This window comes from Ambystoma mexicanum, chromosome 1p (genome assembly GCF_040938575.1).
Source record: "Ambystoma mexicanum isolate Mex_15411 chromosome 1p, UKY_AmexF1_1, whole genome shotgun sequence".
Taxonomy (NCBI): Eukaryota; Metazoa; Chordata; class Amphibia; order Caudata; family Ambystomatidae; genus Ambystoma; species Ambystoma mexicanum.
Genome location: NC_090921.1, coordinates 521,050,335 through 521,064,586, shown reverse-complemented (window position 1 = coordinate 521,064,586; position 14,252 = coordinate 521,050,335). Strand labels below are relative to the sequence as shown.

At 41.7% G+C, this 14,252-nt stretch overlaps 1 long non-coding RNA gene across 1 annotated transcript in view; it reads right to left on the bottom strand.

Annotated features, from left to right (window-relative positions):
• The window catches only part of LOC138574436 (uncharacterized), a 173,727-nt gene that overhangs the window by 9,619 nt on the left and 149,856 nt on the right, over positions 1 to 14,252 (bottom strand). The window lies entirely within an intron of this gene.

Below are 14,252 nucleotides of genomic sequence, written 5' to 3'. Positions count from 1 at the left end.
TGTATTTCGCACCACGGAGGTCCTTATTCAGGGCGATGCCGTAAAATAATTATAAACCATGTGTGACAATGATCCTTTTAAGAAAGAATATATATTTAAAACAATATTCATACATTAACATGGAAAAATTAAACATATTTTTCTGGATTGAAGTGTTAGTAAAAAAGAGGAAATCTGCGAAGGTCCAAAAAAGTATGAATGGATTAAATGAAGTTCATGACCCTCTTAGACAATTCATCACCAATATACAGTTAAAAAATGTAGGTATCTGAATATGTGACCAACTAACAAGTTAGACGCAAAACTGCTTGTGTGGATGCAACATCTAACAGGGTTGAATGTATGAGAAAACAGGGTACATTAACCAACAGCCTCAAATAGGCTGATATAGATTAAAGAAAGTAATGAGACAACAAATTGTATGCAAAGAAAAAGGTTATGGCACTATCAGAAGCACAGGATGCATGCGAATACATAATGACATTGTTGGGCAATAAAGAGTTTAATGAAAATACATTATGGTCTACCACCCTGAAAGCAATGATATGATATGATAGGTTATTCGGGGATCAAACCTGTGTTGCTCCGTCTCGTCTTGCTTCCAAGGCAAGCAAGTTGCCGCTGAGCTATCCTCCCACGCCATTAATGGGACATTAAAACAATTTAACAGAGTGTTCACACACGAGTAATGGAGTAGGGTAGGGGGCAAAACCTGGAACATTTTGTACAGAGGGTTTGGACTACAATTCCCATCAGCACTAGCAATAGGTGATGGATGATGCAAGGTGGAATCTCATTATGTGTTTGTAGGGTCATAACAGTATAGTGGTACAGAAATGAGAGGAACATCACCAACAAATCCTGAGGGGTCACGAAAGCAGCTGGAAAACTAGTTGTATCCCAACCCACTCAGGGAGGCGTAGTCTGGAGGTCAGACAACCCACTGATATTCGATGCAGACAGAGAAATATTCCAGGAAACAAATTCCAAAAGGAAGCTCATAATCCAAAGGTCTGTCAACTGGAGGTCCACAATCCGTAGAGGAAAATCCAAAGACTGAAGCGTAGCAGGATTTGATGTTATACGCAGGGTGTAGTGGCAAGGAAATAGAAACAGCAAGAGTTGAGATCCAAACCAAACAGGATATCAAACAGAGATCATGGGGAATATACCTGTGGTTTAGGACAGACTGAGGAAAGAGCCACAAGAGCCTAGGTAAAGGAAAGTCTCCATGTCTCTCATAGCCAAGACAAAAGGTAGACCAGCCAACAACTGAGATGGTGGAAGCTTGTCCCCTGGTTACATGTCTTTATACCAAAATGTTATATTGAAACACACATTTATCGAGCATTTTATTACGAAAACCTGTATACCGAATGCATTTTTCTCATCTTAGGGGTGGGGCTCAAACCCCTGGTTACCGCCCTTAAAAACCCATCCCAAGCATTTCCCCAAAAAAGTAATCCTTTACCCCACCCAAAAATAGATTCTGTATGCAGGTTTTCGTTATAAAATGCTCGATATATGTGTGTTTCAATATAACATTTTCGGTATAAAGACTGCATAGCAAGACAAGGGGTGGGCTGGGCCTAGGTTAGGGAAGTGAACCTAAGGAATAGCCACACAGAGCTAGCATCAGGTTGGTGTCAGTATTAGTGAGACAACAACTGAGGCCGTAAGCAGGAGTATGGTCAAGTAACAGGGTTACCTCAAACAAAATCAGCAGGCAAACTGATGCTTGAGGAACAAGCCAAGAGTCAGTAAACATGAAAACAAAAGCACCTAGCAAGAACAGCTAAATGGCAAAACTTGACAAGCAGCATCCCCTTCGCTGCTGCTTCTCTATGTAGAAGTTGCCAAATGCCAGTGACACTACTCACTTCCACAACACAGCACACGCAGTGTTCATGGAATTTATGGGCATTGTAGTTCTTCCGCCGGAGACCCGGAGGAGCCAATACCAGCGAGCACCATTTACAGGGGGTCGGTTCATGAAAGTACAAACATCAAGGTCTGGGATCCACCATAGGGAATCCCTTCCCTTGAACTCTCATGTCTGCTGGCCTCCCACTCATTTCCTCTAGAGAAAACAGTTTCAGGCATCCCCCCTTTGAGGGGTCCACTGCACACGGGGGCGGCACCCCATGCTCACCCAAAACCCCTGTCACTGTAGTAGCCACCTCGGGCTGGTGCAGTGTTGCTTTCTGATAGGTAAAACGTGCAATTGCAGAAGCCGTCTCAGGCAGTAGAGGCTACCAACATTGTTTATTTACTGGGTGCGTCTGATTTCACAGCAAAGAACTCCCCTATGCTTTGGCAAACCTCTAAATTCTAGGAGGTGAAGATATCGTTTTTCCTCCCTTCAGGGCTGGAGGTATTGAAACCCGTGTCAGGTCTTTCAAACCTTCTCGTATGTCGACCTGCGGGAGTACATAGTTTGTTGGGGGCAATTTCAGAGGCCTAGCCAAGACCCCTTCTTCCTGAGTCCCCTGAATTCCCAATCAAAGCAAATCCACCTGTCTCTCATCCGCTGCTTCCTGCACAGCAGACTTTGCGAGAGATAGACCTTGTATAATTTGAAGATTTGTTTGGGAAATTGGATCAACCAAATTAAATCCGATGAAGCTGCAGCGGCCGACTCCAAAATGTTCAAGGAAGAGGTCGTTTTAGCCGTTATGCACACATGTACCTCTAGAGGACATTCATTTGAATTCCTAGTCATTTCTTCCGTTTACTTCTGTGGATACAGAACGTCCCACACCCTAGTGAATCGAATGTCTGAGGTATCAGCCTGAACAGACTCCAAATTCCCATCCAAGGGTGATTTCAGGGAGCCCGGAACTAACCTTGCACATGCAGTCCAAACCAATCACTGCTCACATTTTCCTTTCTGGGTACGTGCCTGAACCCTACTACCCCGAGTACCCCAAGGGTCAGATAGCTCCCTGGGATGCCAGGAGTAGCAACCGTACCTTAAAACTGGCCCCTCTTTATAGCCTTCAACTCGGCCCAAGTCGGCCCCCCATCTTCCAGTCAAGGTCCGACTTTTGGATTGACCGAAGTCACAAAGTACTTACATTTGCAGGCAGATCTCATCGCATGGGCTGGTCTCGACAGTCCGGCACGTCCGCACGTCAGCACTGCAGACTGCAGATTGACACTTGCCGGCACTTCGCGGTCCTGCTAGGTTTTGTTGAGCAACCGGGGGTGGAGCTCCCAGTTGCTCGCTCACACAGCGTCCCCAGGCACACCTCTACCAGGCCACTGCCTATGCCTCTCCTTAAAGGATAGTCAATGATGTTTACTCTGACTAACGGAGCACAGCAGGTCCCATGCAGTAAACTTCAGTACAGGATTGTAGTCTGTCGAAAAAGAACGAACCAGAAGTGTCACCACTCCACTCAGACTGACACATGCCGGCACTTTGCCAAGGTTTTCTATGATGACGAGAGTGATCAATGTTTTCCACAATACTGTATTGGAAGAAGAATAGTTGTGTGGACCTCAATCAAGTAATGAGATGGAAAGGGGGCAAGAGAGCATGGGAAAAAGTGGATTTGTGGTGATGGATGAGGAAAGATGAGATCAAGTTGGTGAGTCAGGATTGTGGCCAGCAAATCAGATGGAAAAGAGAAGGGAAGAGGAAAATAACTATGTTTCAATGAAAAAAGAATAGAGAGGAGCCATGCCAGTGATAATAACAGTAGCAACAATAAGCATGGATGGGTTATCAGTGGTGAAGAGGATGTGTTACTAGAGGAACCACATACACTTAATTCCAGACCTAGAAGCACTAGAATCAAACCTCCTGCCAAAATAGTTGTATTGACTATGAGGTGTAGAGAGACACAGATTCATACTATGCTTGCTAGAGAAAAGATGTGGTGTGTGGTGTGAGGAATGAGGGCCAGGGAGTGTGTGACATCCTTTGTTATAATGTAAGGGAGGTAGCCGTCTTAAGGGCCTATGACAATGAGTACTATCCAGTTGAGTACTAATAACACCTTTTACTCAAGCACCAAAGGTAGTTAAGGATGTGCTGGATGCGCTGGGTGCTATAAAACATCTTGTTATTATTCCGATTGAGTACAGTTTCTGAGTCTCTCCCATCCCCGTCCAAGGAGAGAGTCCTTTCTAATACACACTCTATGCCTTAAAGATGGGAGAACAAGCATAATACCAAACATTCTGCCTTGAATAGATAAAAAGTATTTATATGAATAAACTTCCCTTAGAATGGGAGGAGCTAAAGCCCAGGGTCGAGGGGGCTATTCGTACAGTGGACCTGAGGGGCAACATAAGGGTATATCGAGCAGTATATCATACAGTTGTTTTAAGCAGTAACCTTGTTGGAGTTTGATTTCTCAGTCTCTGGTTTCTCAGTCCATGATCAAACAAACACTGGATGATGGATTGATCCAGGAGATACACCTGATGGATGAAGAATACAAATGTAGACAGTCTGGATTGGGGAAATATACTAAAGCTCATGCACATCTAAGAAAGGAGCAGAAGCTATTTTCTCTAGAGTTCTGACTATGCAGAGTTGAGGCAAGGTGAATGGGTGCTGATTGAGACTATGATTAAGAGTGTAAGGTAGGATCAAGACATGGTCCTCAAAGGGGGAGTTCAAAGGTGGTTCATCATTTGTCTCAGGTCTGGTTCAATTGGTAAGCACAAGAAATATGTTGGAAGGCAAATCAAATGTAGATCCATTCATATTGAAGTCCAACCCTACAATCGTTAGAAGGTTGAAAAAACATATGAAACAACATACCAAAAGGCTTCCCCTGACAGGCAATTAAAAACTTTGTATGTGTAACCATGCTATTTGTGCAAGACCTTAAATAAGTTAAACTTCAATAAGCATTAAAAAGGATTAACTGCAAACAGGGGTAGAACTATGACAATCTACCCTTCTGCTTGTCCAAATGGCTAATGAAAAAGAATGTTTGAGTGTAGGTTCACCATTGCGCTGATCAATTATGAATAGTCAAACTCCCAAAAATGTCATACACAATGTGCAGTTTTACTTAGCTCATAAAGGATTATTTGTTTCACATATTTTGGTAATGGTGCTTTTCACATTTTGTCAATAGTGTTTTCCACATTCTGCGTTCCAAATAATTTTACAAATAGAATTGTATATCTTAATGAAGGGAAAATGTAATTTTTGTGTATTTTCAGTAGAAAACAGATGTTAGGGTTCTTAGGGTTTTTCACTTTTAAATAGCACCTGGGGCATGGGAGCCAACCAATCAGGTTGCTCGAATTGCGGGCTGAATCCCGCAATCTCAGCCCACATTCCGCACAGATTAACGGATGATTTCCTGGCCCGCTATCTTCCCCTAACCTCCACTCCCCTCCGTTCACTGTTTTCACACCTCCCCATACCCTTCCATCCATCTCATCTTATTTCATTGGCGACGGCATCTGCAGCGATCACTCCAGCATCCACCCTGGTCCGTCGGCCGCCATAGTGTAGTGGAGGTCCCAAGTACAGCCTGCACTCCAATCATCAATTGTGAAGTACCAGGAACGCTCACGCTGAAGTATGTGACGTACGAGGAGCAAATAAACCAGCAGAGAGCCGCACTGGGGCTCTGTCCAGTAATAATTAGAAGAAGCACACCCATTGAGGTACCCATACCTAAGAAACAAAAAAGGTCTTAATGGAAGAAGAATGGTGACGCCACAAGAACCCAGACTGACTCATATATAGAAGAGATAACGACCTGCGAATGACGTAAAGAGATGAAACGCCATGAATAAGGGACATTGCGACTCTAAAGTGAAAGGACAATGTCGAATGTAAGAAGCTTATGCCATGAGCATGACGGAGATATTCAGTTAGTTTACGCATGTAAATATGCTTGGAACTGCAAGAAAGCTAAGAAAATTGTGCAGCTTGCTATGCTTAGTAGTAAGATAGATTGCATTAAATGCCACCTATACATACCTACCTCAAAATAAGCACGTTATATAAGTATACTTCCACTATGCACAAGGCAGAATCAACCAAAGGTTACTGGAGGCCTCATGAGGAGAGTTTCATAGTTAACAAATCAAGAATAAAAGGCAGAATCGAAACTCAGACAGAGACCAATCGTGCCAAAATGTCAATGTCGTATCAGCTGAAATAGACTTACAGTGGCTACAATTAAAGAAGCAAAGAACCAAATAACCTGCTCAGAAAGGTCAAGATAAGAAGCCGAAAGCAGGTGATGGGCAAAAAGAAAATCAAATACACGAATTACATGGAGAATGAGGCGATTTCACGGTGTCTGAATCACGTGGCCAGCCGAGCAAGATGAAGGGGGCCTTTCACACCTACGCATGGCAGTGGGCCATGCAAAGATATCAGACCTTTTCCAGACAGAGATGCAGTCTCGAGGACAAGCACAGTGAAATAATTGACACATGACCACTGAAGTGATGATTGATTGTAGCAATAATTGGAGGTACGCCGGGGGAGCTGGCGAGTATCCTGCACCTTGCCGACCATTCTGCACACTGCTAGGCAAAGTGGAAAAGTATGAGTGGGGTTGGTGCCAACCCAATCATAGTGGACCAAGTAATCTAGGGTCTTATAGTTAGTAGAAGCAATGGGACGTCATTCTTTTAGTGACGTCTACAGTAGCCATTTTTTAGGTAGGGCTTAGATGCCCCATCTGACAATGTTTACCCAATCCCCTCACTCTGTTACCATATACAGATATAGTATATATAGTAGAGTTACCTTCCTAGAACCAATAGAATTGCATGCAACATTTTAAGCATTATACGTCAGTGATGACGAGTTTTTAGTATAAATTATGTGTTTTTTGTGAAGTTCGTTGGAGTTGTGAAGCGAGAAGGAAGATCAAGCAACCGCTGATATTCATGAAACTCCCTGTTTTTTTTGTACTTGTCATTAAACGGACTCCCTTTGCCAAACTATTGAGTTGTCATTATTGATTTGATGCTAGAGTACGAATCTGCATCCCCATCCATTTCACGGGTGCTGCTATTCCATCTTAAAGTGCCATTGGGCAACCCCCAGCTTTATTGGCCAGATGGGGTCCTGGTGCACAATGGAAATGGAAGAGGGGCTCCACTTGGAGCCCCACCTTCCAGCTCCATGGCAGCCATCTTAAGTAAGTATTTTGTTTGAATGAACGGGTCGCCATGTGACGTCCCATTAATTCAAACAAAATACATTGCTGTTAGCACTCTGGGTTTCCAGATTTAAAACCCTTGGTGCTAATAGCAATAACAATCAATCTGGTGGGCCGGATCGGTTGGTAATGGGGGGCATACCTGGTCTACCCGCACAAGGTATGTGAAGAAAACACTTGCCTTGGGATACCCACAGTTTATGTGGATGGGTGTTCCTACAATATTACAAAAGACCTGGAAAAATAATTAGTTGCTGACAATGTGAATGCCTGGGTAAATGATCGTCCGGAACCTTCTGCTGGTTACAGAATAGGTCCCCAAAGTAGCCAGGTGCAGAGCTGATGGCAGTTTATCAAGCCATCCGTACTGCAGTAAACCACCAGCTCACAGAACTGGATAATATCCCCGATTCTCATTATGTGTGAAATGGGTTTGTGGAACACCTGATGAATTGGAAAAACAGAGGCATGCTTTGTACAAATAATAAACTTTAAAACATGGTAGATTGATCCAGCCTATTGATGATCTAGTGATTAAATGGCCATATACTGGAAGAAGATCAAAGGTCATTCCAAGATAGAGGGTCCTGATAAAACTGGAAATGGCCTTGCTGATCAATTGGCCAAGACAGGAGCTCAACAGGGGGAATACAAAGATGTGGAACACCTCCTGGGAGAAATCCAGGTCACAGCAGTGACCAGATCACAAACTCTCACTGACAGTGAATTTACTGCTGCTCAGTGGAGTAGGGATTGCTCCTGATACATACTTGATCACTGTGTCAAGTACCTGGTCTCTGTGCATGTCGTCTTGACAGTCGTTTTGGGTGAGGAAAACTAAATCTAGAGCTACCAAGGTGATCCAGAGTTCCTAAAGGCCGTAAGTGTAGTGAAGAGACCAGTGCCAAAGCCCCCGCCCTTGAGGTGTTTACAGGACAGACATGCAGAATTATCTTTTAGTCCATTGCATTCAATGGGGCTTTTTTGGCAGAATTGCCGTAGCGGGCCAATTCTGCTGATTTGTCGGTGAGCGGGAGGATTTACCTCCAGGATTTTTCTGGAGTTAAATCCTCCACATCAGGCCCACCCTCATAATTTGACGCAGTGGTAAAGTTGACGGTAAGGGATTTACTGCCAATTTTCCCACATAACGCCATACTTGTAATGAGGACCATATATAACTTTAGAGCTGTTTGTCCAGTTGAAAAACACAAATTGATCTGACTTCAGCAGAACAAGCAGAATTACATGCATATAAAAGGATATATTAAAATGTACAATGCATTAATAAATGTACAGATTTTAACAACTCTGTTATGCATGCAGTCACAAAAACAATGGGAATGTCTCTGGGGTCGGAATATGTTCGCAAATCTGCATGTATCGTTTTATTAATATAGAAGATCCCATGTTGTCTACAATAGTTATGTAGAATTGATAGTTTATGTATGCATGTTTGTGTGAACTGGAATGAAACATTAGTGAGAGAACAGGTGGCAGGTTGCGTTTTCTTTTATGCAGACAAACTGCCTATATTCATGTGTAATATTGTGGGTGACTTCCCCAACATTGAAAGTTCGGGGACCACTTTTAATTCCTTGGTTTATTATTTTAAATTAAGCAGAATATTCATATTAACAACATGTGTCTTGTCCTAGATCTTGGGATGGGATTGCCGGGGTGAGAGGTTAATACCCTGAGATTAACCCCTGACCCTAGGGATATTTCTCCATAATGAATCCATTATTACAAAATAAGATCTATTCCTCTGATAGAAATCCCTCAGCCCCCAAAACTCCATCTGCATTGTTTTGACAATTACATGCATTTCCCTTTCTGAGCTGCTTTAGTGCCTTCTCCCTTCATTAGAGTCTTGGATGTCCCATTTGCTTCTGCTACGAAGCTGCTCCAACACCATCCCTCTATCCTCAGCCGCAGTGGATGATAACACCTGTACATTTGCAGTATCTTGTTGCAGACCCCAGATCCCGTCTCTTTCACTTCTTTGATCTTCACTCCCTGACGCTGCCCAACACTGGTGTATGGTAACATGCTGTGGTTTCTTGTGGGGAGACACAGAGGGGTCATGTGCCCTAAAATACAGCTCCAACTAAATCAGACTGAAAAACTGCTCCTGCTTCACAACTGGCATGAGTGCCATATGTAGATAGACAGTCATTGCTTAAAGCTTTATTTTGACATTGCATGGGTATTGGCAGTGGGCAATGGTGCGTTCTAGTGGAGCTTCAAGACACACAAGAGAGTTGGGCACATTTTAACAACCATGGGAACTATACCCAGAACATTAACTCTAGACTATAAGAGTTCCAATGGTTGGATATCATTTACTCACTGGTTGTACTACCAGTCTGGTCACTCTCACTGCTACCTAACTGATGGGTACCTCACGTCCTTTAAAAAAAAAATATGAGGCCACTATTTTTACAAAAATATGAACACATTTTATTGATATTTCTAAAATATAGGACTAATTTTACTTCATCCCAATCTAAAGTGCAATTAATTTACAATGGATCACCACAAAAAATTGCAATGCAAATTGTGTTCACCAGAGACAACAATATATATTCTAACATTTTCATAAAACAATCTCATGTGTCACCTGAATCACAACTACTCACTTCAATCCATCATCTCCCCAATTTCATGCATACTTACACTATACATACAACCTACATGTTTCATTCCATACATCTTAATAAAAACAATTTCGTGAAAATTCTTCAGGAGAGGCCCTGTGTGAACACCAAACTGTCCTCTATTCAACAGCTAATTGCAAATCCTATGAAAATTATCTTCTCCAGAGTTCTTTTATAACTCTTTTTAACACCAGTATACTAGGTCTTCTCAAGGATGCCCAGTATAGGTTCTTCAGTGGCAGTTATCCACTGGGTGTTAAAACTGTGTGACCAGGAGGCTATCCTAAAGAGTAGATTCCTGGAAATTCCCTGGTTTCCTCCTCAAACAACGATGCCTTTACTAATAGGCATTCCATATCCAGAAAGCATACATCTTTGTGTTTGCAGTCTGATATTTCTCTGCTCTTGGGAGCATCACACTTAGTCTTTTGATCGCGGGCCTATATTGTGCTGCAAGATGCATTCTTTCCAGTCCTCTGCGTCTAGTCACTGTTAAAACGCATATAGATCAAATCTCGATCTCCCTGCATGTGTTTCACCTAGTGGAGCTCCATTTGTTGGCCAAAAGATTGGTCTCTTTCCCACCCTGGCCACTTCTATTATACATCTTTGCTTAAACATCCATTGTGGTCGATGCTGAACCTTAAATTAAGGCATAAACTTTGTTTTTCAAATGAAATTATTCTGGCCTACTTTGCCTTTTTCCCACTAGCAGGCCATGGATGTCTGCTATTATTTCCTCACACTTAGATTACTTCTACTGTATCCATCTATTCCTAATAACTTTGAAGGGCAATCTCAGATAATCCAAAATGCAGCAGCTAAACTTGTATCATGTTTTGGATGTTCTGGTCAAATGTTCCTAGTTTAACATGAACTTCAATGGCACTTGAATAAGAAGCGCATTTGCTTCATTGTTTGTTACATCTACCAGTGAGCCTTTTAGACACATTTTCGCTTATTTTGTGCAAGAAATATTTTGTTTCTATACACCTCGTCACATTCTCTAATACATGCATCTAGCTTTGAAGTTAAATTAGTTGCAAGGACAAGGAGGATGCTTTGTCAGTACTGCCCCATCCAATTGTGGACATCACCTTCTTCCTTTCATCTGAGTTCAATCAAAGGCCATCTCTCCTTGAATAAAGCAGTAAAAACAAGTTCCTGCCTGGATTAAGAAAACATTGACAATCTGTACTGGCCTCTCTGCCACACAAGCATCAAGACACCTACAGGCAGCGCAGGAAATGGTCCGGAACAAGAAGGAGTGGTGCTCTTCAAAACTTGTCTTGCCAGAGCTCTGCCTTGTCTCCAGACTCAGGGGCTAGCGGACACACACAGATCCATTCTGAAGCTGAGTTATCAGAGCAACTGTTCTGCGAGTCTTCTGAAAGCTGTCTGCTGGTTCTTCTGAAAGAGGTATGTGGGTTGCTTGTGCATGCAATATCTCAGCTTCAGATCAGTCCCCAGGAATGCAGACGGATCTTGCACAGGACACTGAATACAGAAACAGCCAAACCATTACATACTTGCTGTAGCTGTCCAAACTGGTATCTATATCATGCAATTTACAGAAATGTTGGTGTCAGGATGAGTATTGTGACTAATCAAAACAGCAAAGTCCAACTTTCATTATTCACTCAAGAGGGTTCGTAATCACTATAAGCCATGTTTCAAATGTAAAATTGTGGGAAATCTTTTTTTTATTTCTTTATTAACATTTTTTAACATGAAGAAAATAGAAACAACATTTTTTACAAGTTAACAACATAATTTAGACAACAAAACGCCATTATTTGTGCACAGTTTTTACAACTAGTACAATAGGCGGGAAAAGAAAGAATCAGAGAAGGGAAGAGAAAAGAAAGAGCAGAAAGGAAAAGAAAAATAATCAAATAAAACTAAAAAAACGTAAATAAATAAAATCAACAAAAGTGAATTCTTCGGATGTACAAGCCATTAAAGATATTCCATATAGCAGAATATTTTTCTGATTTTTTTAACCTTTGATAAGTCACTTTTTCTCTACTTGATAGAATGGTTAGATCCTGTAGCCAGTCACCTATGGAAGGCCTATCAATACTCTTACAGCATTTTAGGATCTGTTTCTTAGCTACCAACAGTGCTCTATAGTCCAAAGAGCTGGCCAACAGACAGCCGAATACCTACCGAAAACAAACCCAGCACACATTTCAATGGAATACGAGGGAGTGATAAATCTAGGACAAGTTCCACATGCTGCAGGACATCATCCCAAAAGCTAGTAATTTTCAGACAGGACCAGAACATATGTAAACCAGTAACAACATCAGATTTACAATTCCATCATATAGCGTCCTGCACAAGCTCACAACGTTTCATTTTGAAAGGGGTCCAATAAATACAATTCACAACCCATTGTTGAGTAAATCTCAGATCCAAGTCGACTTTGTATCTGTAAGGTCCTGCACAAATGCAATTCCAATCTCCATCCGATAAGTCAAAACCCAATTTCAAGGACCAGGTAGCCTTACCCTGCTCAGAAGCAACATTAGCGTCCACCAGCGCAAGAAGTTTATACAGAGTAGACGCCGAAAGAGGCGCACTTTCAGATAAATGTAGTGTAAGTGGCACATAATGCAATGAGGCATTTAACGGTGCAAATAAAATCTTCGCAAAGCACACAATACCGACGATCTTCTGACACATGTAACTTATAATTGAACCTAAGGAACACAAATATGAGCAGTGAAACTCCATTGTGAATCTGCTCCAATTTCCAGATACCTGCAGACTGCCAAGCGGGCCACGAGAGAGTAGGATTGTTAAATTGTGTTGCCGAGTTCCTATAGATGGAATATTACGAACTCAGAAGATGGTTAACCCCTGAGCTTTCACAGCATTTCTTCCAGTCTTTTAGGATATGTTTAACAAAGGGCGCAGACTTGTCTGCAAAAATCTTTTTTTACATACTAAGAAGGCAGTCCAGGGGGACTGCATGAACAGTGGTCTTTTCTATATTAACCCAGTTTGGGCAACTAGCTGCATCTTCTCTTAACCAAAAATGTAAGTTGCGCAAGGTGAAGGCTCTATGGTATGAGACCATATTAGGGAAACCAAAAACACCCAAGCACACTGGTTTCATAAGCACATCCATTGGGATCATGGATCTACACCCCTATTCCCATAGAAAGTTTAGAAAAACTCTATTAATATCACAAAGTAAATCCCTTGTCAGAGGAAGCATACTAAAGACGTAAAGCAGTTTTGGAAGTAGGGTAATTTTCATTATAATAAACTTTCCCCACAACGTTAGGTTCAACCTTTTCTACTTCAAACACAGCACCGCTATCTCTGTGAGTTTGTCCCAAATAGTAGAAGCTAATAAGCAATTCACTTGCCTATAAATTTGTATTCCCAGATATTTGAAACCATTCTCCGCTCAAACATCCCACTTAACTCCAAATAGTCCTCTATGACATGAGGCTGAAATTGGGAAAATCAATGTTTTAGATTCATTGATTTTATAATCCAACACTTGACCAAATCTACTCAGAGTTAAAATGAATTCCTTGAACGAAGCCTCAGGGTCAGAAGGTAATACTAGAAGGTCCTCTGCGTAAAGAAGAACTTTAAAAGGTGCAGTTACCTATCAAGATACCTTTTATGCCAACGTTTTCCCTGATAGTGATAGCCAGCTCTATGAAAAGATCAAATAATGGAGGGGAAAAGGGACAACCGTGCCTTGTATCCCGATAGATTGAATAACATTCTGACAACCATTTACCAAGACGCTAGCCTCTGCATCATTATAAAGGGCATTAAAGTGCTTCAAAAAACGAGGACCACAATTCACTTGTTAATACTATGTTGAAGGAATACCCAACTAACGTAATTCTTATGTTCCTATTATGTTCTTTGCTTTTTTCCAAATCGCTAGGATTGGATTCTATGAAAAGATATTGTATTATAAGGTGTAATGTGTAGTTTCTGCCACACGCTTTAATCATACAGCAAGGAGAGTATACTGTAATTATTGTTTTTGACATCACTTTTCATTTCTTTATTTCCATTAGTGCCTGAGGGATTTGTGGTGGAAGCCCAATAAACCATACAGCATCCATCACTTGCCCTCATTCCTTTCTTACCTATGAAAATCTTTCAAGTATCTATGTTGTCCTTATCAATTCTCTAGCAGAATAAGATTTGGATAGCCCTGGTAGGGGCAAATGTGCCACTGTCTGGAATTCTTGGTGCTGATAACCCACTACATGTATGCTAAATCGTAGCTTTTCGTTACAAGAATGGGGCAGGGAATTATAGTGGTATATTGTTCGAAAAAAACGCAACAAGGGGATCATTTTGGTCAAAGGTATAACTGTAGAGCACACATAGTGAGAAAAAAAAAGAAACATTAAACCTTGCGTTGGTGCTTCGGGGTGACGAAAATTCCCAG